Source organism: Melospiza georgiana, chromosome 7, assembly GCF_028018845.1.
Source record: "Melospiza georgiana isolate bMelGeo1 chromosome 7, bMelGeo1.pri, whole genome shotgun sequence".
NCBI classification, from domain to species: domain Eukaryota; kingdom Metazoa; phylum Chordata; class Aves; order Passeriformes; family Passerellidae; genus Melospiza; species Melospiza georgiana.
The window spans coordinates 360,099-386,021 of NC_080436.1; positions in this window are offsets into that span (position 1 = coordinate 360,099).

Here is a 25,923-nt window from a genome sequence, read left to right on the forward strand (position 1 = left end):
ATTCCCGCCACAGGCCCCCAAACACAAACAACGGCACTCTTCCCTGGAAAACAAAACTCGCCTGCCAACTTTTTGATGGCAGATTGCAGGAGCCACTTTGCACCATCAAAATAGCCCGACTCGGCACTGGTGCCACCTCTGGTCTGGGAACCATCCTGCGTATCGTGGATTCTAATTAGCCAGCCGGCCACTCCCAGCCACAGGCCCCCAAACACAAACAACGGCGCTTTTCCCTGGAAAACAAAACTGGCCTGCCAACTTTTTGATGGCAGATTGCAGGAGCCACTTGGTACTATCAAACCAGCCCAACTTGGCACTGGTTCCACCATGGGTCTGGTCACCATCCTGCCTATCGTAGCTTTTCAGGAGCAAGCCGGTCACTCACAGCCATAGGCCCCGAGACACAGACCTCGGCCCGTTTCCCTGGCAAACAAAAGTAAGCTGCCCCGCTTCTGGATGGCAGATTGCAGGAGCCACTTGGTACTATCAAACCACCCCGACTTGGCACTGGTGCCACCTCTGGTCTGGGAACCATGCTGCGTATGGTGGATTCTAATTAGCCAGCCGGCCACTCCCAGCCATAGGCCCCCAAACACAAAAAACGGCGCTTTCCCCTGGAAAACAAAACTCGCCTGCCAACTTTTTGATGGCAGATTGCAGGAGCCGCTTGGTACTATCAAATCAGCCCAACGTGGCACTGGTGCCACCATGAGTCTGGTCACCATCCTGCCTATCGTAGCTTTTCAGGAGCCAGCCGGTCACTCCCAGCCATAGGCCCCCAGACAAAAACCTCGGCCCGTTTCCCTTGCAAACAAAAGTAAGCTGCCCCGCTTCTGGATGGCAGATTGCAGGAGCCACTTGGTACTATCAAACCAGCCCGACTTGGAACTGGTGCCACCTCTGGTCTGGGAACCATCCTGCGTATCGTGGATTCTAAGGAGCCAGCCGGCCACTCCCAGCCACAGGCCACCAAAAAAAATCAACGGCACTTTTCCCTGGAAAACAAAACTCGCCTGCCAACTTTTTGATGGCAGATTGCAGGAGCCGCTTGATACTATCAAATCAGCCCAACTTGGCACTGGTGCCACCTCTGGTCTGGGAACCATCCTGCCTATCGTAGCTTTTCAGGAGCCAGCCGGTCACTCCCAGCCATAGGCCCCCAAACACAAACCTCGGCCCGTTTCCCTGGCAAACAAAATTAAGCTGCCCCGCTTCTGGATGGCAGATTGCAGGAGCCACTTGGTACTATCAAACCAGCCCGACTTGGCACTGGTGCCACCTTGGGTCTGGGAACCATCCTGCGTATTGTGGATTGTCAGGAGCCAGCCGACCACTCTCGGCCACAGACCCCAATCAAAAACAACGGCCCGATTCACAGGCAAAAAAAACTCAGCTGCCCCACTTCTGGATGGGAGATTGCAGGAGGCGCTTGACTCTGTCAAACCAGCCCAACTTGGCACTGGCGCCACCATGGGTCTGGTAACCATGCTGCGTATCATGGAATTTCAGGAGCCAGCCGGCCACTGCCAGCCACAGGACCCAAACATATACCACAGCCCTTTTCTCTGGCAAGCAAAACTCAGCTGCCCCGTTTCTGGATGGCAGATTGCAGGAGCCACTTGGTACTATCAAACCAGCCCGACTTGGAACTGGTGCCACCTCTGGTCTGGAAACCATCCTGCGTATCGTGGATTCTAAGGAGCCAGCCGGCCACTCCCAGCCACAGTCCACCAAACACAAACAACGGCACTTTTCCCTGGAAAACAAAACTCGCCTGCAAACTTTTTCATGGCAGATTGCAGGAGCCACTTTGCACCATCAAACTAGCCCGACTTGGCACTGGTGCCACCTCTGGTCTGGGAACCATCCTGCGTATCGTGGATTCTAATTAGCCAGCCGGCCACTCCCAGCCATAGGCCCCCAAACACAAACAACGGCGCTTTTCCCTGGAAAACAAAACTCGCCTGCCAAATTTTAGATGGCAGATTGCAGGAGCCGCTTGGTACTATCAAATCAGCCCAACGTGGCACTGGTGCCACCATGAGTCTGGTAACCATCCTGCCTATCGTAGCTTTTCAGGAGCCAGCCAGTCACTCCCAGCCTTAGGCCCCCAGACACAAACCTCGGCCCGTTTCCCTGGCAAACAAAAGTAAGCTGCCCCGCTTCTGGATGGCAGATTGCAGGAGCCACTTGGTACTATCAAACAAGCCCGACTTGAAACTGGTGCCACCTCTGGTCTGGGAACCATCCCGCGTATCGTGGATTCTAAGGAGCCAGCCGGCCACTCCCAGCCACAGGCCACCAAACAAAATCAACGGCACTTTTCCCTGGAAAACAAAACTCGCCTGCCAACTTTTTGATGGCAGATTGCAGGAGCCACTTTTCACCATCAAACTAGCCCGACTTGGCACTGGTGCCACCTCTGGTCTGGGAACCATCATGCCTATCGTAGCTTTTCAGGAGCCAGCCTGTCACTCCCAGCCATAGGCCCCCGGACACAAACCTCGGCCCGTTTCCCTGGCAAACAAAATTAAGCTGCCCCGCTTCTGGATGGCAGATTGCAGGAGCTATTTAGTACTATCAAACCAGCCCGACTTGGCACTGGTGCCACCTTGGCTCTGGGAACCATCCTGCCTATTGTGGATTTTCAGGGGTCAGCCGGCCACTCTCAGCCATATGCCCTCAAACACAAACCACGGCCCTTTCCTCTGGCAAACAAAACTCAACTGCCCCTCTTCTGGATGGCAAATTGCAGGACGCACTTGGTACGACAAAAACAGCACAACTTGGCACTGGTGCCACCTTGGGTCTGGTCACCATCCTGCGTATCGAGCATTTTAAGGAGCCAGCCGGCCACTCCCAGTCATATGCCCCCAAAAAAAAACCACGGCCCTTTTCTCTGGCAAACAAAACTCAGCTGCCCCGCTTCTGGATGGCAGATTGCAGGAGCTACTTTGCACCATCAAACAAGCCCGACTTGGCACTGGTGCCAACTCTGGTCTGGGAACCATCCTGCGTATCGTGGATTCTAAGGAGCCAGCTGGCCACTCCCAGCCACAGGCCCCCAAACACAAACAACGGCGCTTTTCCCTGGAAAACAAAACTGGCCTGCCAACTTTTTAATGGCAGATTTCAGGAGCTACTTTGCACCATCACACTAGCCCGACTTGGCACTGGTGCCACCTCTGGTCTGGGAACCATCCTGCGTATCGTGGATTCTAATTAGCCAGCCGGCCACTCCCAGCCACAGCCCCCAAACACAAACAACGGCGCTTTCCCCTGGAAAACAAAACTCGCCTGCCAACATTTTGATGGCAGATTGCAGGAGCCGCTTTGCACCATCAAACTAACCCGACTTGGCACTGGTGCCACCTCTGGTCTGGGAACCATCCTGCGTATCGTGGATTCTAAGGAGCCAGCCGGCCACTCCCAGCCACAGGCCCCTAAACAAAAACAACGGCGCTTTTCCCTGGAAAACAAAACTCGCCTGCCAACTTTTTGATGGCAGATTGCAGGAGCCACTTGGTACTATCAAACCAGCCCAACTTGGCAATGGTGCCACCATGGGTCTGGTCACCATCCTGCCTATCGTAGCTTTTCAGGAGCCAGCCGGTCAGTCCCACCCATAGGACCCCAGACACAAACCTCGGCCCGTTTCCCTGGCAAACAAAAGTAAGCTACCCCGCTTCTGGATGGCAGATTGCAGGAGCCACTTTGCACCATCAATCTAGCCCGACTTGGCACTGGTGCCACCTCTGGTCTGGGAACCATCCTGCGTATCGTGGATTCTAAGGAGCCAGCCGGCCACTCCCAGCCACAAGCCCCCAAACACAAACAACGGCGCTTTTCCCTGGAAAACAAAACTCGCCTGCAAACTTTTTCATGGCAGATTGCAGGAGCCACTTTGCACCATCAATCTAGCCCGACTTGGCACTGGTGCCACCTCTGGTCTGGGAACCATCCTGCGTATCGTGGATTCTAAGGAGCCAGCCGGCCACTCCCAGCCACAAGCCCCCAAACACAAACAACGGCGCTTTTCCCTGGAAAACAAAACTCGCCTGCCAACTTTTTGATGGCAGATTGCAGGAGCCGCTTGGTACTATCAAATCAACCTGACTTGGCACTGGTGCCACCATGGGTCTGGTCACCATCCTGCCTATCGTAGCTTTGCAGGAGCCAGCCGGACTCTCCCAGCCATAGGCCCCCAGACACAAACCTCGGCCCGTTTCCCTGGCAAACAAAAGTAAGCTGCCCCGCTTCTGGATGGCAGATTGCAGGAGCCACTTGGTACTATCAAACCAGCCCGACTTGGCACTGGTGCCACCTCTGGTCTGGGAACCATGCTGCGTATCGTGGATTCTAAGGAGCCAGCCGGCCACTCCCAGCCACAGTCCACCAAACACAAACAACGGCACTTTTCCCTGGAAAACAAAACTCGCCTGCCAACTTTTTGATGGCAGATTGCAGGAGCCACTTTGCACCATCAAACTAGCCCGACTTGGCACTGGTGCCACCACGGTCTGGGAACCATCCTGCGTATCGTAGCTTTTCAGGAGCCAGCCGGTCACTCCCAGCCATAGGCCCCCAGACACAAACCTCGGCCCGTTTCCCTGGCAAACAAAACTCAGCTGCCCCGCTTCTGGATGGCAGATTGCAGGAGCCACTTGGTACTATCAAACCAGCCCGACTTGGAACTGGTGCCACCTCTGGTCTGGGAACCATCCTGCGTATCGTGGATTCTAAGGAGCCAGCCGGCCACTCCCAGCCACAGTCCACCAAACACAAACAACGGCACTTTTCCCTGGAAAACAAAACTCGCCTGCAAACTTTTTCATGGCAGATTGCAGGAGCCACTTTTCACCATCAAACTAGCCCGACTTGGCACTGGTGCCACCATGGTCTGGGAACCATCCTGCGTATCGTGGATTCTAATTAGCCAGCCGGCCACTCCCAGCCATAGGCCCCCAAACACATACAACGGCGCTTTCCCCTGGAAAACAAAACTGGCCTGCCAACTTTTTGATGGCAGATTGCAGGAGCCGCTTGGTACTATCAAATCAGCCCAACGTGGCACTGGTGCCACCATGAGTCTGGTAACCATCCTGCCTATCGTAGCTTTTCAGGAGCCAGCCAGTCACTCCCAGCCATAGGCCCCCAGACAAAAACCTCGGCCCGTTTCCCTTGCAAACAAAATTAAGCTGCCCCGCTTCTGGATGGCAGATTGCAGGAGCCACTTGGTACTATCAAACAAGCCCGACTTGGAACTGGTGCCACCTCTGGTCTGGGAACCATCCTGCGTATCGTGGATTCTAAGGAGCCAGCCGGCCACTCCCAGCCACAGGCCACCAAACAAAATCAACGGCACTTTTCCCTGGAAAACAAAACTCGCCTGCCAACTTTTTGATGGCAGATTGCAGGAGCCGCTTGATACTATCAAATCAGCCCAACTTGGCACTGGTGCCACCTCTGGTCTGGTAACCATCCTGCCTATCGTAGCTTTTCAGGAGCCAGCCGGTCACTCCCAGCCATAGGCCCCCAGACACAAACCTCGGCCCGTTTCCCTGGCAAACAAAAGTAAGCTGCCCCGCTTCTGGATGGCAGATTGCAGGAGCCACTTGGTACTATCAAACCAGCCCGACTTGGAACTGGTGCCACCTCTGGTCTGGGAACCATCCTGCGTATCGTGGATTCTAAGGAGCCAGCCGGCCACTCCCAGCCACAGTCCACCAAACACAAACAATGGCACTTTTCCCTGGAAAACAAAACTCGCCTGCAAACTTTTTCATGGCAGATTGCAGGAGCCACTTTGCACCATCAAACTAGCCCGACTTGGCACTGGTGCCACCCCGGTCTGGGAACCATCCTGCGTATCGTGGATTCTAAGGAGCCAGCCGGCCACTCCCAGCCATAGGCCCCCAAACACAAACAACGGCGCTTTTCCCTGGAAAACAGAACTCGCCTGCCAACTTTTTGATGGCAGATTGCAGGAGCCACTTGGTACTATCAAACCAGCCCAACTTGGCACTGGTGCCACCATGGGTCTGGTAACCATCCTGCCTCACATAGCTTTTCAGGAGCCAGCCGGTCACACCCAGCCATAGGCCCCAGACACAAAGCTCTGCCCGTTTCCCTGGCAAACAAAAGTAAGCTGCCCCACTTCTGGATGGCAGATTGCAGGACGCACTTGGTACTATCAAACCAGCCTACCTTGGCAATGGTGCAACCTTGGGTCTGGGAACCATCCTGCGTATCGTGGATTCTAAGGAGCCAGCCGGCCATTCCCGCCACAGGCCCCCAAACACAAACAACGGCACTCTTCCCTGGAAAACAAAACTCGCCTGCCAACTTTTTGATGGCAGATTGCAGGAGCCACTTTGCACCATCAAAATAGCCCGACTCGGCACTGGTGCCACCTCTGGTCTGGGAACCATCCTGCGTATCGTGGATTCTAAGGAGCCAGCCGGCCACTCCCAGCCACAGGCCCCCAAACACAAACAACGGCGCTTTTCCCTGGAAAACAAAACTGGCCTGCCAACTTTTTGATGGCAGATTGCAGGAGCCACTTGGTACTATCAAACCAGCCCAACTTGGCACTGGTTCCACCATGGGTCTGGTCACCATCCTGCCTATCGTAGCTTTTCAGGAGCAAGCCGGTCACTCACAGCCATAGGCCCCGAGACACAGACCTCGGCCCGTTTCCCTGGCAAACAAAAGTAAGCTGCCCCGCTTCTGGATGGCAGATTGCAGGAGCCACTTGGTACTATCAAACCAGCCCGACTTGGCACTGGTGCCACCTCTGGTCTGGGAACCATGCTGCGTATGGTGGATTCTAATTAGCCAGCCGGCCACTCCCAGCCATAGGCCCCCAAACACAAAAAACGGCGCTTTCCCCTGGAAAACAAAACTCGCCTGCCAACTTTTTGATGGCAGATTGCAGGAGCCGCTTGGTACTATCAAATCAGCCCAACGTGGCACTGGTGCCACCATGAGTCTGGTCACCATCCTGCCTATCGTAGCTTTTCAGGAGCCAGCCGGTCACTCCCAGCCATAGGCCCCCAGACAAAAACCTCGGCCCGTTTCCCTTGCAAACAAAAGTAAGCTGCCCCGCTTCTGGATGGCAGATTGCAGGAGCCACTTGGTACTATCAAACCAGCCCGACTTGGAACTGGTGCCACCTCTGGTCTGGGAACCATCCTGCGTATCGTGGATTCTAAGGAGCCAGCCGGCCACTCCCAGCCACAGGCCACCAAAAAAAATCAACGGCACTTTTCCCTGGAAAACAAAACTCGCCTGCCAACTTTTTGATGGCAGATTGCAGGAGCCGCTTGATACTATCAAATCAGCCCAACTTGGCACTGGTGCCACCTCTGGTCTGGTAACCATCCTGCCTATCGTAGCTTTTCAGGAGCCAGCCGGTCACTCCCAGCCATAGGCCCCCAAACACAAACCTCGGCCCGTTTCCCTGGCAAACAAAATTAAGCTGCCCCGCTTCTGGATGGCAGATTGCAGGAGCCACTTGGTACTATCAAACCAGCCCGACTTGGCACTGGTGCCACCTTGGGTCTGGGAACCATCCTGCGTATTGTGGATTGTCAGGAGCCAGCCGACCACTCTCGGCCACAGACCCCAATCAAAAACAACGGCCCGATTCACAGGCAAAAAAAACTCAGCTGCCCCACTTCTGGATGGGAGATTGCAGGAGGCGCTTGACTCTGTCAAACCAGCCCAACTTGGCACTGGCGCCACCATGGGTCTGGTAACCATGCTGCGTATCATGGAATTTCAGGAGCCAGCCGGCCACTGCCAGCCACAGGACCCAAACATATACCACAGCCCTTTTCTCTGGCAAGCAAAACTCAGCTGCCCCGTTTCTGGATGGCAGATTGCAGGAGCCACTTGGTACTATCAAACCAGCCCGACTTGGAACTGGTGCCACCTCTGGTCTGGAAACCATCCTGCGTATCGTGGATTCTAAGGAGCCAGCCGGCCACTCCCAGCCACAGTCCACCAAACACAAACAACGGCACTTTTCCCTGGAAAACAAAACTCGCCTGCAAACTTTTTCATGGCAGATTGCAGGAGCCACTTTGCACCATCAAACTAGCCCGACTTGGCACTGGTGCCACCTCTGGTCTGGGAACCATCCTGCGTATCGTGGATTCTAATTAGCCAGCCGGCCACTCCCAGCCATAGGCCCCCAAACACAAACAACGGCGCTTTTCCCTGGAAAACAAAACTCGCCTGCCAAATTTTAGATGGCAGATTGCAGGAGCCGCTTGGTACTATCAAATCAGCCCAACGTGGCACTGGTGCCACCATGAGTCTGGTAACCATCCTGCCTATCGTAGCTTTTCAGGAGCCAGCCAGTCACTCCCAGCCTTAGGCCCCCAGACACAAACCTCGGCCCGTTTCCCTGGCAAACAAAAGTAAGCTGCCCCGCTTCTGGATGGCAGATTGCAGGAGCCACTTGGTACTATCAAACAAGCCCGACTTGAAACTGGTGCCACCTCTGGTCTGGGAACCATCCCGCGTATCGTGGATTCTAAGGAGCCAGCCGGCCACTCCCAGCCACAGGCCACCAAACAAAATCAACGGCACTTTTCCCTGGAAAACAAAACTCGCCTGCCAACTTTTTGATGGCAGATTGCAGGAGCCACTTTTCACCATCAAACTAGCCCGACTTGGCACTGGTGCCACCTCTGCTCTGGGAACCATCATGCCTATCGTAGCTTTTCAGGAGCCAGCCTGTCACTCCCAGCCATAGGCCCCCGGACACAAACCTCGGCCCGTTTCCCTGGCAAACAAAATTAAGCTGCCCCGCTTCTGGATGGCAGATTGCAGGAGCTATTTAGTACTATCAAACCAGCCCGACTTGGCACTGGTGCCACCTTGGCTCTGGGAACCATCCTGCCTATTGTGGATTTTCAGGGGTCAGCCGGCCACTCTTAGCCATATGCCCTCAAACACAAACCACGGCCCTTTTCTCTGGCAAACAAAACTCAACTGCCCCTCTTCTGGATGGCAAATTGCAGGACGCACTTGGTACGACAAAAACAGCACAACTTGGCACTGGTGCCACCTTGGGTCTGGTCACCATCCTGCGTATCGAGCATTTTAAGGAGCCAGCCGGCCACTCCCAGTCATATGCCCCCAAAAAAAAACCACGGCCCTTTTCTCTGGCAAACAAAACTCAGCTGCCCCGCTTCTGGATGGCAGATTGCAGGAGCTACTTTGCACCATCAAACAAGCCCGACTTGGCACTGGTGCCACCTCTGGTCTGGGAACCATCCTGCGTATCGTGGATTCTAATTAGCCAGCCGGCCACTCCCAGCCACAGCCCCCAAACACAAACAACGGCGCTTTCCCCTGGAAAACAAAACTCGCCTGCCAACATTTTGATGGCAGATTGCAGGAGCCGCTTTGCACCATCAAACTAACCCGACTTGGCACTGGTGCCACCTCTGGTCTGGGAACCATCCTGCGTATCGTGGATTCTAAGGAGCCAGCCGGCCACTCCCAGCCACAGGCCCATAAACAAAAACAACGGCGCTTTTCCCTGGAAAACAAAACTCGCCTGCCAACTTTTTGATGGCAGATTGCAGGAGCCACTTGGTACTATCAAACCAGCCCAACTTGGCAATGGTGCCACTATGGGTCTGGTCACCATCCTGCCTATCGTAGCTTTTCAGGAGCCAGCCGGTCAGTCCCACCCATAGGACCCCAGACACAAACCTCGGCCCGTTTCCCTGGCAAACAAAAGTAAGCTACCCCGCTTCTGGATGGCAGATTGCAGGAGCCACTTTGCACCATCAATCTAGCCCGACTTGGCACTGGTGCCACCTCTGGTCTGGGAACCATCCTGCGTATCGTGGATTCTAAGGAGCCAGCCGGCCACTCCCAGCCACAACCCCCAAACACAAACAACGGCGCTTTTCCCTGGAAAACAAAACTCGCCTGCCAACTTTTTGATGGCAGATTGCAGGAGCCGCTTGGTACTATCAAATCAGCCTGACTTGGCACTGGTGCCACCATGGGTCTGGTCACCATCCTGCCTATCGTAGATTTTCAGGAGCCAGCCGGACTCTCCCAGCCATAGGCCCCCAGACACAAACCTCGGCCCGTTTCCCTGGCAAACAAAAGTAAGCTGCCCCGCTTCTGGATGGCAGATTGCAGGAGCCACTTGGTACTATCAAACCAGCCCGACTTGGCACTGGTGCCACCTCTGGTCTGGAAACCATCCTGCGTATCGTGGATTCTAAGGAGCCAGCCGGCCACTCCCAGCCACAGTCCACCAAACACAAACAACGGCACTTTTCCCTGGAAAACAAAACTCGCCTGCCAACATTTTCATGGCAGATTGCAGGAGCCACTTTGCACCATCAAACTAGCCCGACGTGGCACTGGTGCCATCTCTGGTCTGGGAACCATCCTGCGTATCGTGGATTCTAATTAGCCAGCCGGCCACTCCCAGCCATAGGCCCCCAACACAAACAACGGCGCTTTCCCCTGGAAAACAAAACTCGCCTGCCAACTTTTTGATGGCAGATTGCAGGAGCCGCTTGGTACTATCAAATCAGCCCAACGTGGCACTGGTGCCACCATGAGTCTGGTAACCATCCTGCCTATCGTAGCTTTTCAGGAGCCAGCCGGTCACTCCCAGCCATAGGCCCCCAGACAAAAACCTCGGCCCGTTTCCCTTGCAAACAAAAGTAAGCTGCCCCGCTTCTGGATGGCAGATTGCAGGAGCCACTTGGTACTATCAAACAAGCCCGACTTGAAACTGGTGCCACCTCTGGTCTGGGAACCATCCTGCGTATCGTGGATTCTAAGGAGCCAGCCGGCCACTCCCAGCCACAGGCCACCAAAAAAAATCAACGGCACTTTTCCCTGGAAAACAAAACTGGCCTGCCAACTTTTTGATGGCAGATTGCAGGAGCCACTTGGTACTATCAAACCAGCCCAACTTGGCACTGGTGCCACCATGGGTCTGGTCACCATCATGCCTATTGTAGCTTTTCAGGAGCCAGCCGGTCACTCCCAGCCATAGGCCCCCAGGCACAAACCTCGGCCCGTTTCCCTGGCAAACAAAATTAAGCTGCCCCGCTTCTGGATGGCAGATTGCAGGAGCTATTTAGTACTATCAAACCAGCCCAACTTGGCACTGGTGCCACCTTGGCTCTGGGAACCATCCTGCCTATTGTGGATTTTCAGGGGTCAGCCGGCCACTCTTAGCCATATGCCCTCAAACACAAACCACGGCCCTTTTCTCTGGCAAACAAAACTCAACTGCCCCTCTTCTGGATGGCAAATTGCAGGACGCACTTGGTACTACAAAAACAGCCCAACTTGGCATAGGTGCCACCTTGGGTCTGGTCACCATCCTGCGTATCGAGGATTTTAAGGAGCCAGCCGGCCACTCCCAGCCATATGCCCCCAAAAACAAACCACGGCCCTTTTCTCTGGCAAACAAAAATCCGCTGCCCCGCTTCTGGATGGCAGATTGCAGGAGCCACTTGGTACTATCAAACCAGCCCGACTTGGCACTGGTGCCACCTTGGGTCTGTGAACCATCCTGCGTATTGTGGATTGTCAGGAGCCAGCCGACCACTCTCGGCCACAGACCCCAATCAAAAACAACGGCCCGATTCACAGGCAAAAAAACTCAGCTGCCCCACTTCTGGATGGGAGATTGCAGGAGGCGCTTGACTCTGTCAAACCAGCCCTACTTGGCACTGGTGCAACCTTGGGTCTGGGAACCATGCTGCGTATCATGGAATTTCAGGAGCCAGCCGGCCACTGCCAGCCACAGGACCCAAACATATACCACAGCCCTTTTCTCTGGCAAGCAAAACTCAGCTGCCCCGCTTTTAGATGGCAGATTGCAGGAGCCACTTGGTACTATCAAACCAGCCCAACTTGGTGCTGGTGCCACCATGGGTCTGGTAACCATCCTGCCTATCGTAGCTTTTCACGACCGAGCCGGTCACTCCCAGCCATAGGTCCCCAGACACAAACCACGGCCCGTTTCCTTGGCAAAAAAAAGTAAGCTGCCCCGCTTCTGGATGGCAGATTGCAGGAGCCACTTGGTACTATCAAACCAGCCCAACTTGGCACTGCTGCCACCATGGGTCTGGTAGCCATCCTGCCTATCGTAGCTTTTCAGGAGCCAGCCGGCCACTCCCAGCCACAGGCCCCCAAACAAAAACAACGGCGCTTTTCCCTGGAAAACAGAACTCGCCTGCCAACTTTTTGATGGCAGATTGCAGGAGCCGCTTGGTACTATCAAACCAGCCCAACTTGGCACTGGTGCCACCATGGGTCTGGTCACCATCCTGCCTATCGTAGCTTTTCACGACCGAGCCGGTCACTCCCAGCCATAGGCCCGCAGACACAAACCACGGCCCTTTTCCTTGGCAAACAAAAGTAAGCTGCCCCGCTTCTGGATGGCAGATTGCAGGAGCCACTTTGTGGTATCAAACCAGCCCAACTTGGCACTGGTGCCACCACTGGTCTGGAAACCATCCTGCGTATCGTGGATTCTAAGGAGCCAGCCGGCCACTCCCAGCCACAGGACACCAAACACAAACAACGGTGCTTTTCCCTGGAAAACAAAACTGGCCTGCCAACTTTTTGATGGCAGATTGCAGGAACCACTTGGTACTATCAAACCAGCCCAACTTGGCACTGGTGCCACCATGGGTCTGGTAACCATCCTGCCTATCGTAGCTTTTCACGACCGAGCCGGTCACTCCCAGCCATAGGTCCCCTGACACAAACCACGGCCCGTTTCCTTGGCAAAAAAAAGTAAGCTGCCCCGCTTCTCGATGGCAGATTGCAGGAGCCACTTCGTACTATCAAACCAGCCCAACTTGGCACTGCTGCCACCATGGGTCAGGTAGCCATCCTGCCTATCGTAGCTTTTCAGGAGCAAGCCGGCCACTCCCAGCCACAGGCCCCCAAACAAAAACAACGGCGCTTTTCCCTGGAAAACAGAACTCGCCTGCCAACTTTTTCATGGCAGATTGCAGGAGCCACTTTGCACCATCAAACTAGCCCGACTTGGCACTGGTGCCACCATGGTCTGGGACCCCTCCTGCGTATCGTGGATTCTAATTAGCCAGCCGGCCACTCCCAGCCATAGGCCCCCAAACACAAACAACGGCGCTTTCCCCTGGAAAACAAAACTCGCCTGGCAACTTTTTGATGGCAGATTGCAGGAGCCGCTTGGTACTATCAAATCAGCCCAACGTGGCACTGGTGCCACCATGAGTCTGGTAACCATCCTGCCTATCGTAGCTTTTCAGGAGCCAGCCACTCACTCCCAGCCATAGGCCCCCAGACAAAAACCTCGGCCCGTTTCCCTTGCAAACAAAAGTAAGCTGCCCCGCTTCTGGATGGCAGATTGCAGGAGCCACTTGGTACTATCAAACCAGCCCGACTTGGAACTGGTGCCACCTCTGGTCTGGGAACCATCCTGCGTATCGTGGATTCTAAGGAGCCAGCCGGCCACTCCCAGCCACAGTCCACCAAACACAAACAACGGCACTTTTCCCTGGAAAACAAAACTCGCCTGCCAACTTTTTGATGGCAGATTGCAGGAGCCGCTTGATACTATCAAATCAGCCAAACTTGGCACTGGTGCCACCATGGGTCTGGTAACCATCCTGACTATCGTAGCTTTTCAGGAGCCAGCCGGTCAGTCCCACCCATAGGCCCCCAGACACAAACCTCGGCCCATTTCCCTGGCAAACAAAAGTAAGCTGCCCCACTTCTGGATGGCAGATTGCAGGAGACACTTGGTACTATCAAACCAGCCCGACTTGGAACTGGTGCCACCTCTGGTCTGGGAACCATCCTGCGTATCGTGGATTCTAAGGAGCCAGCCGGCCACTCCCAGCCACAGTCCACCAAACACAAACAACGGCACTTTTCCCTGGAAAACAAAACTCGCCTGCAAACTTTTTCATGGCAGATTGCAGGAGCCACTTTGCCCCATCAAACTAGCCCGACATGGCACTGGTACCACCTCTGGTCTGGGAACCATCCTGCGTATCGTGGATTCTAAGGAACCAGCCGGCCACTCCCAGCCATAGGCCCCCAAACAGAAACAACGGCGCTTTCCCCTGGAAAACAAAACTCGCCTGCCAACTTTTTGATGGCAGATTGCAGGAGCCGCTTGGTACTATCAAATCAGCCCAACGTGGCACTGGTGCCACCATGAGTCTGGTAACCATCCTGCCTATCGAAGCTTTTCAGGAGCCAGCCAGTCACTCCCAGCCATAGGCCCCCAGACACAAACCTCGGCCCGTTTCCCTTGCAAACAAAAGTAAGCTGCCCCGCTTCTGGATGGCAGATTGCAGGACGCACTTGGTACTATCAAACAAGCCCGACTTGGAACTGGTGCCACCTCTGGTCTGGGAACCATCCTGCGTATCGTGGATTCTAAGGAGCCAGCCGGCCACTCCCAGCCACAGGCCACCAAACAAAATCAACGGCACTTTTCCCTGGAAAACAAAACTCGCCTGCCAACTTTTTGATGGCAGATTGCAGGAGCCACTTTTCACCATCAAACTAGCCCGACTTGGCACTGGTGCCACCTCTGGTCTCGGAACCATGCTGCCTATCGTAGCTTTTCAGGAGCCAGCCGGTCACTCCCAGCCATAGGCCCCCAGGCAAAAACCTCGGCCCGTTTCCCTGGCAAACAAAATTAAGCTGCCCCGCTTCTGGATGGCAGATTGCAGGAGCTATTTAGTACTATCAAACCAGCCCGACTTGGCACTGGTGCCACCTTGGGTCTGGGAACCATCCTGCCTATTGTGGATTTTCAGGGGTCAGCCGGCCACTCTCAGCCGTATGCCCTCAAACACAAACCACGGCCCTTTTCTCTGGCAAACAAAACTCAACTGCCCCTCTTCTGGATGGCAAATTGCAGGACGCACTTGGTACGACAAAAACAGCACAACTTGGCACTGGTGCCACCTTGGATCTGGTCACCATCCTGCGTATCGAGGATTTTAAGGAGCCAGCCGGCCACTCCCAGCCATAGGCCCCCAGACACAAACCTCGGCCCGTTTCCCTGGCAAACAAAAGTAAGCTGCCCCGCTTCTAGATGGCAGATTGCAGGAGCCACTTGGTACTATCAAACCAGCCCGACTTGGAACTGGTGCCACCTCTGGTCTGGGAACCATCCTGCGTATCGTGGATTCTAAGGAGCCAGCCGGCCACTCCCAGCCACAGTCCACCAAACACAAACAACGGCACTTTTCCCTGGAAAACAAAACTCGCCTGCCAACATTTTCATGGCAGATTGCAGGAGCCACTTTGCACCATCAAACTAGCCCGACGTGGCACTAGTGCCATCTCTGGTCTGGGAACCATCCTGCGTATCGTGGATTCTAATTAGCCAGCCGGCCACTCCCAGCCATAGGCCCCCAACACAAACAACGGCGCTTTCCCCTGGAAAACAAAACTCGCCTGCCAACTTTTTGATGGCAGATTGCAGGAGCCGCTTGGTACTATCAAATCAGCCCAACGTGGCACTGGTGCCACCATGAGTCTGGTAACCATCCTGCCTATCGTAGCTTTTCAGGAGCCAGCCAGTCACTCCCAGCCATAGGCCCCCAGACACAAACCTCGGCCCGTTTCCCTGGCAAACAAAAGTAAGCTGCCCCGCTTCTGGATGGCAGACTGCAGGACGCACTTGGTACTATCAAACAAGCCCGACTTGAAACTGGTGCCACCTCTGGTCTGGGAACCATCCTGCCTATTCTGGATTTTCAGGGGTCAGCCGGCCACTCCCAGCCATATGCCCTCAAACACAAACCACGGCGCTATTCTCTGGCAAACAAAACTCAACTGCCCCTCTTCTGGATGGCAAATTGCAGGACGCACTTGGTACTACAAAAACAGCCCAACTTGGCATTGGTGCCACCTTGGGTCTGGTCACCATCCTGCGTATCGAGCATTTTAAGGAGCCAGCCGGCCACTCCCAGCCATATGCCCCCAAAAACAAACCACGGCCCTTTTCTCTGGCAAACAAAAATCCGCTGCCCCGCTTCTGGATGGCAGATTGCAGGAGCCACTTGGTACTATCAAACCAGCCCGACTTGGCACTGGTGCCACCTTGGGTCTGTGAACCATCCTGCGTATTGTGGATTGTCAGGAGCCAGCCGACCACTCTCGGCCACAGACCCCAATCAAAAACAACGGCCCGATTCACAGGCAAAAAAAACTCAGCTGCCCCACTTCTGGATGGGAGATTGCAGGAGGCGCTTGACTCTGTCAAACCAGCCCAACTTGGCACTGGCGCCACCATGGGTCTGGTAACCATGCTGCGTATCATGGAATTTCAGGAGCCAGCCGGCCACTGCCAGCCACAGGACCCAAACATATACCACAGCCCTTTTCTCTGGCAAGCAAAACTCAGCTGCCCCGCTTCTGGATGGCAGATTGCAGGAGCCACTTGGTACTATCAAACCAGCCCGACTTGGCACTGGTGCCACCTCTGGTCTGGAAACCATCCTGCGTATCGTGGATTCTAAGGAGCCAGCCGGCCACTCCCAGCCACAGTCCACCAAACACAAACAACGGCACTTTTCCCTGGAAAACAAAACTCGCCTGCAAACTTTTTCATGGCAGATTGCAGGAGCCACTTTGCACCATCAAACTAGCCCGACTTGGCACTGGTGCCACCTCTGGTCTGGGAACCATCCTGCGTATCGTGGATTCTAAGGAGCCAGCCGGCCACTCCCAGCCATAGGCCCCCAAACACAAACAACGGCGCTTTTCCCTGGAAAACAAAACTCGCCTGCCAACTTTTTGATGGCAGATTGCATAAGCCGCTTGGTACTATCAAATCAGCCCAACGTGGCACTGGTGCCACCATGAGTCTGGTAACCATCCTGCCTATCGTAGCTTTTCAGGAGCCAGCCAGTCACTCCCAGCCTTAGGCCCCCAGACACAAACCTCGGCCCGTTTCCCTGGCAAACAAAAGTAAGCTGCCCCGCTTCTGGATGGCAGATTGCAGGAGCCACTTGGTACTATCAAACAAGCCCGACTTGAAACTGGTGCCACCTCTGGTCTGGGAACCATCCTGCGTATCGTGGATTCTAAGGAGCCAGCCGGCCACTCCCAGCCACAGGTCACCAAAAAAAATCAACGGCACTTTTCCCTGGAAAACAAAACTGGCCTGCCAACTTTTTGATGGCAGATTGCAGGAGCCACTTGGTACTATCAAACCAGCCCAACTTGGCACTGCTGCCACCATGGGTCTGGTCACCATCCTGCCTATTGTAGCTTTTCAGGAGCCAGCCGGTCGCTCCCAGCCATAGGCCCCCAGGCAAAAACCTCGGCCCGTTTCCCTGGCAAACAAAATTAAGCTGCCCCGCTTCTGGATGGCAGATTGCAGGAGCTATTTAGTACTATCAAACCAGCCCGACTTGGCACTGGTGCCACCTTGGCTCTGGGAACCATCCTGCCTATTGTGGATTTTCAGGGGTCAGCCGGCCACTCTTAGCCATATGCCCTCAAACACAAACCACGGCCCTTTTCTCTGGCAAACAAAACTCAACTGCCCCTCTTCTGGATGGCAAATTGCAGTACGCACTTGGTACTACAAAAACAGCCCAACTTGGCATAGGTGCCACCTTGGGTCTGGTCACCATCCTGCGTATCGAGCATTTTAAGGAGCCAGCCGGCCACTCCCAGCCATATGCCCCCAAAAACAAACCACGGCCCTTTTCTCTGGCAAACAAAAATCCGCTGCCCCGCTTCTGGATGGCAGATTGCAGGAGCCACTTGGTACTATCAAACCAGCCCGACTTGGCACTGGTGCCACCTTGGGTCTGTGAACCATCCTGCGTATTGTGGATTGTCAGGAGCCAGCCGACCACTCTCGGCCACAGACCCCAATCAAAAACAACGGCCCGATTCACAGGCAAAAAAACTCAGCTGCCCCACTTCTGGATGGGAGATTGCAGGAGGCGCTTGACTCTGTCAAACCAGCCCTACTTGGCACTGGTGCAACCTTGGGTCTGGGAACCATGCTGCGTATCATGGAATTTCAGGAGCCAGCCGGCCACTGCCAGCCACAGGACCCAAACATATACCACAGCCCTTTTCTCTGGCAAGCAAAACTCAGCTGCCCCGCTTTTAGATGGCAGATTGCAGGAGCCACTTGGTACTATCAAACCAGCCCAACTTGGTACTGGTGCCACCATGGGTCTGGTCACCATCCTGCCTATCGTAGCTTTTCACGACCGAGCCGGTCACTCCCAGCCATAGGTCCCCAGACACAAACCACGGCCCGTTTCCTGGGCAAAAAAAAGTAAGCTGCCCCGCTTCTGGATGGCAGATTGCAGGAGCCACTTGGTACTATCAAACCAGCCCAACTTGGCACTGGTGCCATCACTGGTCTGGAAACCATCCTGCGTATCGTGGATTCTAATTAGCCAGCCGGCCACTCCCAGCCGCAGGACACCAAACACAAACAACGGCGCTTTTCCCTGGAAAACAAAACTGGCCTGCCAACTTTTTGATGGCAGATTGCAGGAGCCACTTGGTACTATCAAACCAGCCCAACTTGGCACTGGTGCCACCATGGGTCTGGTAACCATCCTGCCTATCGTAGCTTTTCACGACCGAGCCGGTCACTCCCAGCCATAGGTCCCCTGACACAAACCACGGCCCGTTTCCTTGGCAAAAAAAAGTAAGCTGCCCCGCTTCTCGATGGCAGATTGCAGGAGCCACTTCGTACTATCAAACCAGCCCAACTTGGCACTGCTGCCACCATGGGTCAGGTAGCCATCCTGCCTATCAAAGCTTTTCAGGAGCAAGCCGGCCACTCCCAGCCACAGGCCCCCAAACAAAAACAACGGCGCTTTTCCCTGGAAAACAGAACTCGCCTGCCAACTTTTTCATGGCAGATTGCAGGAGCCACTTTGCACCATCAAACTAGCCCGACTTGGCACTGGTGCCACCATGGTCTGGGAACCCTCCTGCGTATCGTGGATTCTAATTAGCCAGCCGGCCACTCCCAGCCATAGGCCCCCAAACACAAACAACGGCGCTTTCCCCTGGAAAACAAAACTCGCCTGGCAACTTTTTGATGGCAGATTGCAGGAGCCGCTTGGTACTATCAAATCAGCCCAACGTGGCACTGGTGCCACCATGAGTCTGGTAACCATCCTGCCTATCGTAGCTTTTCAGGAGCCAGCCAGTCACTCCCAGCCATAGGCCCCCAGACAAAAACCTCGGCCCGTTTCCCTTGCAAACAAAAGTAAGCTGCCCCGCTTCTGGATGGCAGATTGCAGGAGCCACTTGGTACTATCAAACAAGCCCGACTTGGAACTGGTGCCACCTCTGGTCTGGGAACCATCCTGCGTATCGTGGATTCTAAGGAGCCAGCCGGCCACTCCCAGCCACAGTCCACCAAACACAAACAACGGCACTTTTCCCTGGAAAACAAAACTCGCCTGCCAAATTTTGATGGCAGATTGCAGGAGCCGCTTGATACTATCAAATCAGCCCAACTTGGCACTGGTGCCACCTCTGGTCTGGGAACCATCCTGCCTATCGTAGCTTTTCAGGAGCCAGCCGGTCAGTCCCACCCATAGGCCCCCAGACACAAACCTCGGCCCGTTTCCCTGGCAAACAAAAGTAAGCTGCCCCACTTCTGGATGGCAGATTGCAGGAGCCACTTGGTACTATCAAACCAGCCCGACTTGGAACTGGTGCCACCTCTGGTCTGGGAACCATCCTGCGTATCGTGGATTCTAAGGAGCCAGCCGGCCACTCCCAGCCACAGTCCACCAAACACAAACAACGGCACTTTTCCCTGGAAAACAAAACTCGCCTGCAAACTTTTTCATGGCAGATTGCAGGAGCCACTTTGCCCCATCAAACTAGCCCAACATGGCACTGGTACCACCTCTGGTCTGGGAACCATCCTGCGTATCGTGGATTCTAAGGAGCCAGCCGGCCACTCCCAGCCATAGGCCCCCAAACACAAACAACGGCGCTTTTCCCTGGAAAACAAAACTCGCCTGCCAACTTTTTGATGGCAGATTGCAGGAGCCGCTTGGTACTATCAAATCAGCCCAACGTGGCACTGGTGCCACCATGAGTCTGGTAACCATCCTGCCTATCGTAGCTTTTCAGGAGCCAGCCGGTCACTCCCAGCCATAGGCCCCCAGACACAAACCTCGGCCCGTTTCCCTGGCAAACAAAAGTAAGCTGCCCCGCTTCTGGATGGCAGACTGCAGGACGCACTTGGTACTATCAAACAAGCCCGACTTGGAACTGGTGCCACCTCTGGTCTGGGAACCATCCTGCGTATCGTGGATTCTAAGGAGCCAGCCGGCCACTCCCAGCCACAGGCCACCAAACAAAATCAACGGCACTTTTCCCTGGAAAACAAAACTCGCCTGCCAACTTTTTGATGGCAGATTGCAGGAGCCACTTTTCACCATCAAACTAGCCCGACTTGGCACTGGTGCCACCTCTGGTCTCGGAACCATCCTGCCTATCGTAGCTTTTCAGGAGCCAGCCGGTCACTCCCAGCCATAGGCCCCCAGACACAAACCTCGGCCCGTTTCCCTGGCAAACAAAATTAAGCTGCCCCGCTTCTGGATGGCAGATTGCAGGAGCTATTTAGTACTATCAAACCAGCCCGACTTGGCACTGGTGCCACCTTGGCTCTGGGAACCATCCTGCCTATTGTGGATTTTCAGGGGTCAGCCGGCCACTCTCAGCCATATGCCCTCAAACACAAACCACGGCCCTTTTCTCTGGCAAACAAAACTCAACTGCCCCTCTTCTGGATGGCAAATTGCAGGACGCACTTGGTACGACAAAAACAGCACAACTTGGCACTGGTGCCACCTTGGATCTGGTCACCATCCTGCGTATCGAGCATTTTAAGGAGCCAGCCGGCCACTCCCAGCCATAGGCCCCCAGACACAAACCTCGGCCCGTTTCCCTGGCAAACAAAAGTAAGCTGCCCCGCTTCTAGATGGCAGATTGCAGGAGCCACTTGGTACTATCAAACCAGCCCGACTTGGAACTGGTGCCACCTCTGGTCTGGGAACCATCCTGCGTATCGTGGATTCTAAGGAGCCAGCCGGCCACTCCCAGCCACAGTCCACCAAACACAAACAACGGCACTTTTCCCTGGAAAACAAAACTCGCCTGCAAACTTTTTCATGGTAGATTGCAGGAGCCACTTTGCACCATCAAACTAGCCCGACTTGGCACTGGTGCCACCTCTGGTCTGGGAACCATCCTGCGTATCGTGGATTCTAATTAGCCAGCCGGCCACTCCCAGCCATAGGCCCCCAAACACAAACAACGGCGCTTTTCCCTGGAAAACAAAACTCGCCTGCCAACTTTTTGATGGCAGATTGCAGGAGCCGCTTGGTACTATCAAATCAGCCCAACGTGGCACTGGTGCCACCATGAGTCTGGTAACCATCCTGCCTATCGTAGCTTTTCAGGAGCCAGCCAGTCACTCCCAGCCTTAGGCCCCTAGACACAAACCTCGGCCCGTTTCCCTGGCAAACAAAAGTAAGCTGCCCCGCTTCTGGATGGCAGATTGCAGGAGCCACTTGGTACTATCAAACAAGCCCGACTTGAAACTGGTGCCACCTCTGGTCTGGGAACCATCCTGCGTATCGTGGATTCTAAGGAGCCAGCCGGCCACTCCCAGCCACAGGCCACCAAAAAAAATCAACGGCACTTTTCCCTGGAAAACAAAACTCGCCTGCCAACTTTTTGATGGCAGATTGCAGGAGCCACTTGGTACTATCAAACCAGCCCAACTTGGCACTGGTGCCACCATGGGTCTGGTCACCATCATGCCTATTGTAGCTTTTCAGGAGCCAGCCGGTCACTCCCAGCCATAGGCCCCCAGGCAAAAACCTCGGCCCGTTTCCCTGGCAAACAAAATTAAGCTGCCCCGCTTCTGGATGGCAGATTGCAGGAGCTATTTAGTACTATCAAACCATCCCAACTTGGCACTGGTGCCACCTTGGCTCTGGGAACCATCCTGCCTATTGTGGATTTTCAGGGGTCAGCCGGCCACTCTTAGCCATATGCCCTCAAACACAAACCACGGCCCTTTTCTCTGGCAAACAAAACTCAACTGCCCCTCTTCTGGATGGCAAATTGCAGGACGCACTTGGTACTACAAAAACAGCCCAACTTGGCATAGGTGCCACCTTGGGTCTGGTCACCATCCTGCGTATCGAGGATTTTAAGGAGCCAGCCGGCCACTCCCAGCCATATGCCCCCAAAAACAAACCACGGCCCTTTTCTCTGGCAAACAAAAATCCGCTGCCCCGCTTCTGGATGGCAGATTGCAGGAGCCACTTGGTACTATCAAACCAGCCCGACTTGGCACTGGTGCCACCTTGGGTCTGGGAACCATCCTGCGTATTGTGGATTGTCAGGAGCCAGCCGACCACTCTCGGCCACAGACCCCAATCAAAAACAACGGCCCGATTCACAGGCAAAAAAACTCAGCTGCCCCACTTCTGGATGGGAGATTGCAGGAGGCGCTTGACTCTGTCAAACCAGCCCTACTTGGCACTGGTGCAACCTTGGGTCTGGGAACCATGCTGCGTATCATGGAATTTCAGGAGCCAGCCGGCCACTGCCAGCCACAGGACCCAAACATATACCACAGCCCTTTTCTCTGGCAAGCAAAACTCAGCTGCCCCGCTTTTAGATGGCAGATTGCAGGAGCCACTTGGTACTATCAAACCAGCCCAACTTGGTGCTGGTGCCACCATGGGTCTGGTAACCATCCTGCCTATCGTAGCTTTTCACGACAGAGGCGGTCACTCCCACCCATAGGTCCCCAGACACAAACCACGGCCCGTTTCCTTGGCAAAAAAAAGTAAGCTGCCCCGCTTCTGGATGGCAGATTGCAGGAGCCACTTGGTACTATCAAACCAGCCCAACTTGGCACTGCTGCCACCATGGGTCTGGTAGCCATCCTGCCTATCGTAGCTTTTCAGGAGCCAGCCGGCCACTCCCAGCCACAGGCCCCCAAACAAAAACAACGGCGCTTTTCCCTGGAAAACAGAACTCGCCTGCCAACTTTTTGATGGCAGATTGCAGGAGCCGCTTGGTACTATCAAACCAGCCCAACTTGGCACTGGTGCCACCATGGGTCTGGTCACCATCCTGCCTATCGTAGCTTTTCACGACCGAGCCGGTCACTCCCAGCCATAGGCCCGCAGACACAAACCACGGCCCGTTTCCTTGGCAAACAAAAGTAAGCTGCCCCGCTTCTGGATGGCAGATTGCAGGAGCCACTTTGTGGTATCAAACCAGCCCAACTTGGCACTGGTGCCACCACTGGTCTGGAAACCATCCTGCGTATCGTGGATTCTAAGGAGCCAGCCGGCCACTCCCAGCCACAGGACACCAAACAAAAACAACGGCGCTTTTCCCTGGAAAACAAAACTGGCCTGCCAACTTTTTGATGGCAGATTGCAGGAACCACTTGGTACTATCAAACCAGCCCAACTTGGCACTGGTGCCACCATGGCTCTGGTAACCATCCTGCCTATCGTAGCTTTTCACGACCGAGCCGGTCACTCCCAGCCATAGGTCCCCTGACACAAAGCTCTGCCCGTTTCCCTGGCAAACAAAAGTAAGCTGCCCCGTTTCTCGATGGCAGATTGCAGGAGCCACTTCGTACTATCAAACCAGCCCAACTTGGCACTGCTGCCACCATGGGTCAGGTAGCCATCCTGCCTATCGTAGCTTTTCAGGAGCAAGCCGGCCACTCCCAGCCACAGGCCCCCAAACAAAAACAACGGCGCTTTTCCCTGGAAAACAGAACTCGCCTGCCAACTTTTTCATGGCAGATTGCAGGAGCCACTTTGCACCATCAAACTAGCCCGACTTGGCACTGGTGCCACCATGGTCTGGGAACCCTCCTGCGTATCGTGGATTCTAATTAGCCAGCCGGCCACTCCCAGCCATAGGCCCCCAAACACAAACAACGGCGCTTTCCCCTGGAAAACAAAACTCGCCTGGCAACTTTTTGATGGCAGATTGCAGGAGCCGCTTGGTACTATCAAATCAGCCCAACGTGGCACTGGTGCCACCATGAGTCTGGTAACCATCCTGCCTATCGTAGCTTTTCAGGAGCCAGCCAGTCACTCCCAGCCATAGGCCCCCAGACAAAAACCTCGGCCCGTTTCCCTTGCAAACAAAAGTAAGCTGCCCCGCTTCTGGATGGCAGATTGCAGGAGCCACTTGGTACTATCAAACAAGCCCGACTTGGAACTGGTGCCACCTCTGGTCTGGGAACCATCCTGCGTATCGTGGATTCTAAGGAGCCAGCCGGCCACTCCCAGCCACAGTCCACCAAACACAAACAACGGCACTTTTCCCTGGAAAACAAAAGTAAGCTGCCCCACTTCTGGATGGCAGATTGCAGGAGCCACTTGGTACTATCAAACCAGCCCGACTTGGAACTGGTGCCACCTCTGGTCTGGGAACCATCCTGCGTATCGTGGATTCTAAGGAGCCAGCCGGCCACTCCCAGCCATAGGCCCCCAGACACAAACCTCGGCCCGTTTCCCTGGCAAACAAAAGTAAGGTGCCCCGCTTCTAGATGGTAGATTGCAGGAGCCACTTTGCACCATCAAACTAGCCCGACTTGGCACTGGTGCCACCTCTGGTCTGGGAACCATCCTGCGTATCGTGGATTCTAATTAGCCAGCCGGCCACTCCCAGCCATAGGCCCCCAAACACAAACAACGGCGCTTTTCCCTGGAAAACAAAACTCGCCTGCCAACTTTTTGATGGCAGATTGCAGGAGCCGCTTGGTACTATCAAATCAGCCCAACGTGGCACTGGTGCCACCATGAGTCTGGTAACCATCCTGCCTATCGTAGCTTTTCAGGAGCCAGCCAGTCACTCCCAGCCATAGGCCCCCAGACACAAACCTCGGCCCGTTTCCCTGGCAAACAAAAGTAAGCTGCCCCGCTTCTGGATGGCAGATTGCAGGACGCACTTGGTACTATCAAACAAGCCCGACTTGGAACTGGTGCCACCTCTGGTCTGGGAACCATCCTGCGTATCGTGGATTCTAAGGAGCCAGCCGGCCACTCCCAGCCACAGGCCACCAAACAAAATCAACGGCACTTTTCCCTGGAAAACAAAACTCGCCTGCCAACTTTTTGATGGCAGATTGCAGGAGCCACTTTTCACCATCAAACTAGCCCGACTTGGCACTGGTGCCACCTCTGGTCTGGGAACCATCCTGCCTATCGTAGCTTTTCAGGAGCCAGCCGGTCACTCCCAGCCATAGGCCCCCAGACACAAACCTCGGCCCGTTTCCCTGGCAAACAAAATTAAGCTGCCCCGCTTCTGGATGGCAGATTGCAGGAGCTATTTAGTACTATCAAACCAGCCCGACTTGGCACTGGTTCCACCTTGGCTCTGGGAACCATCCTGCCTATTGTGGATTTTCAGGGGTCAGCCGGCCTCTCTCAGCCATATGCCCTCAAACACAAACCACGGCCCTTTTCTCTGGCAAACAAAACTCAACTGCCCCTCTTCTGGATGGCAAATTGCAGGACGCACTTGGTACGACAAAAACAGCACAACTTGGCACTGGTGCCACCTTGGATCTGGTCACCATCCTGCGTATCGAGCATTTTAAGGAGCCAGCCGGCCACTCCCAGCCATATGCCCCCAGACACAAACCTCGGCCCGTTTCCCTGGCAAACAAAAGTAAGCTGCCCCGCTTCTAGATGGCAGATTGCAGGAGCCACTTGGTACTATCAAACCAGCCCGACTTGGAACTGGTGCCACCTTGGGTCTGGGAACCATCCTGCGTATTGTGGATTGTCAGGAGCCAGCCGACCACTCGCGGCCACAGACCCCAATCAAAAACAACGGCCC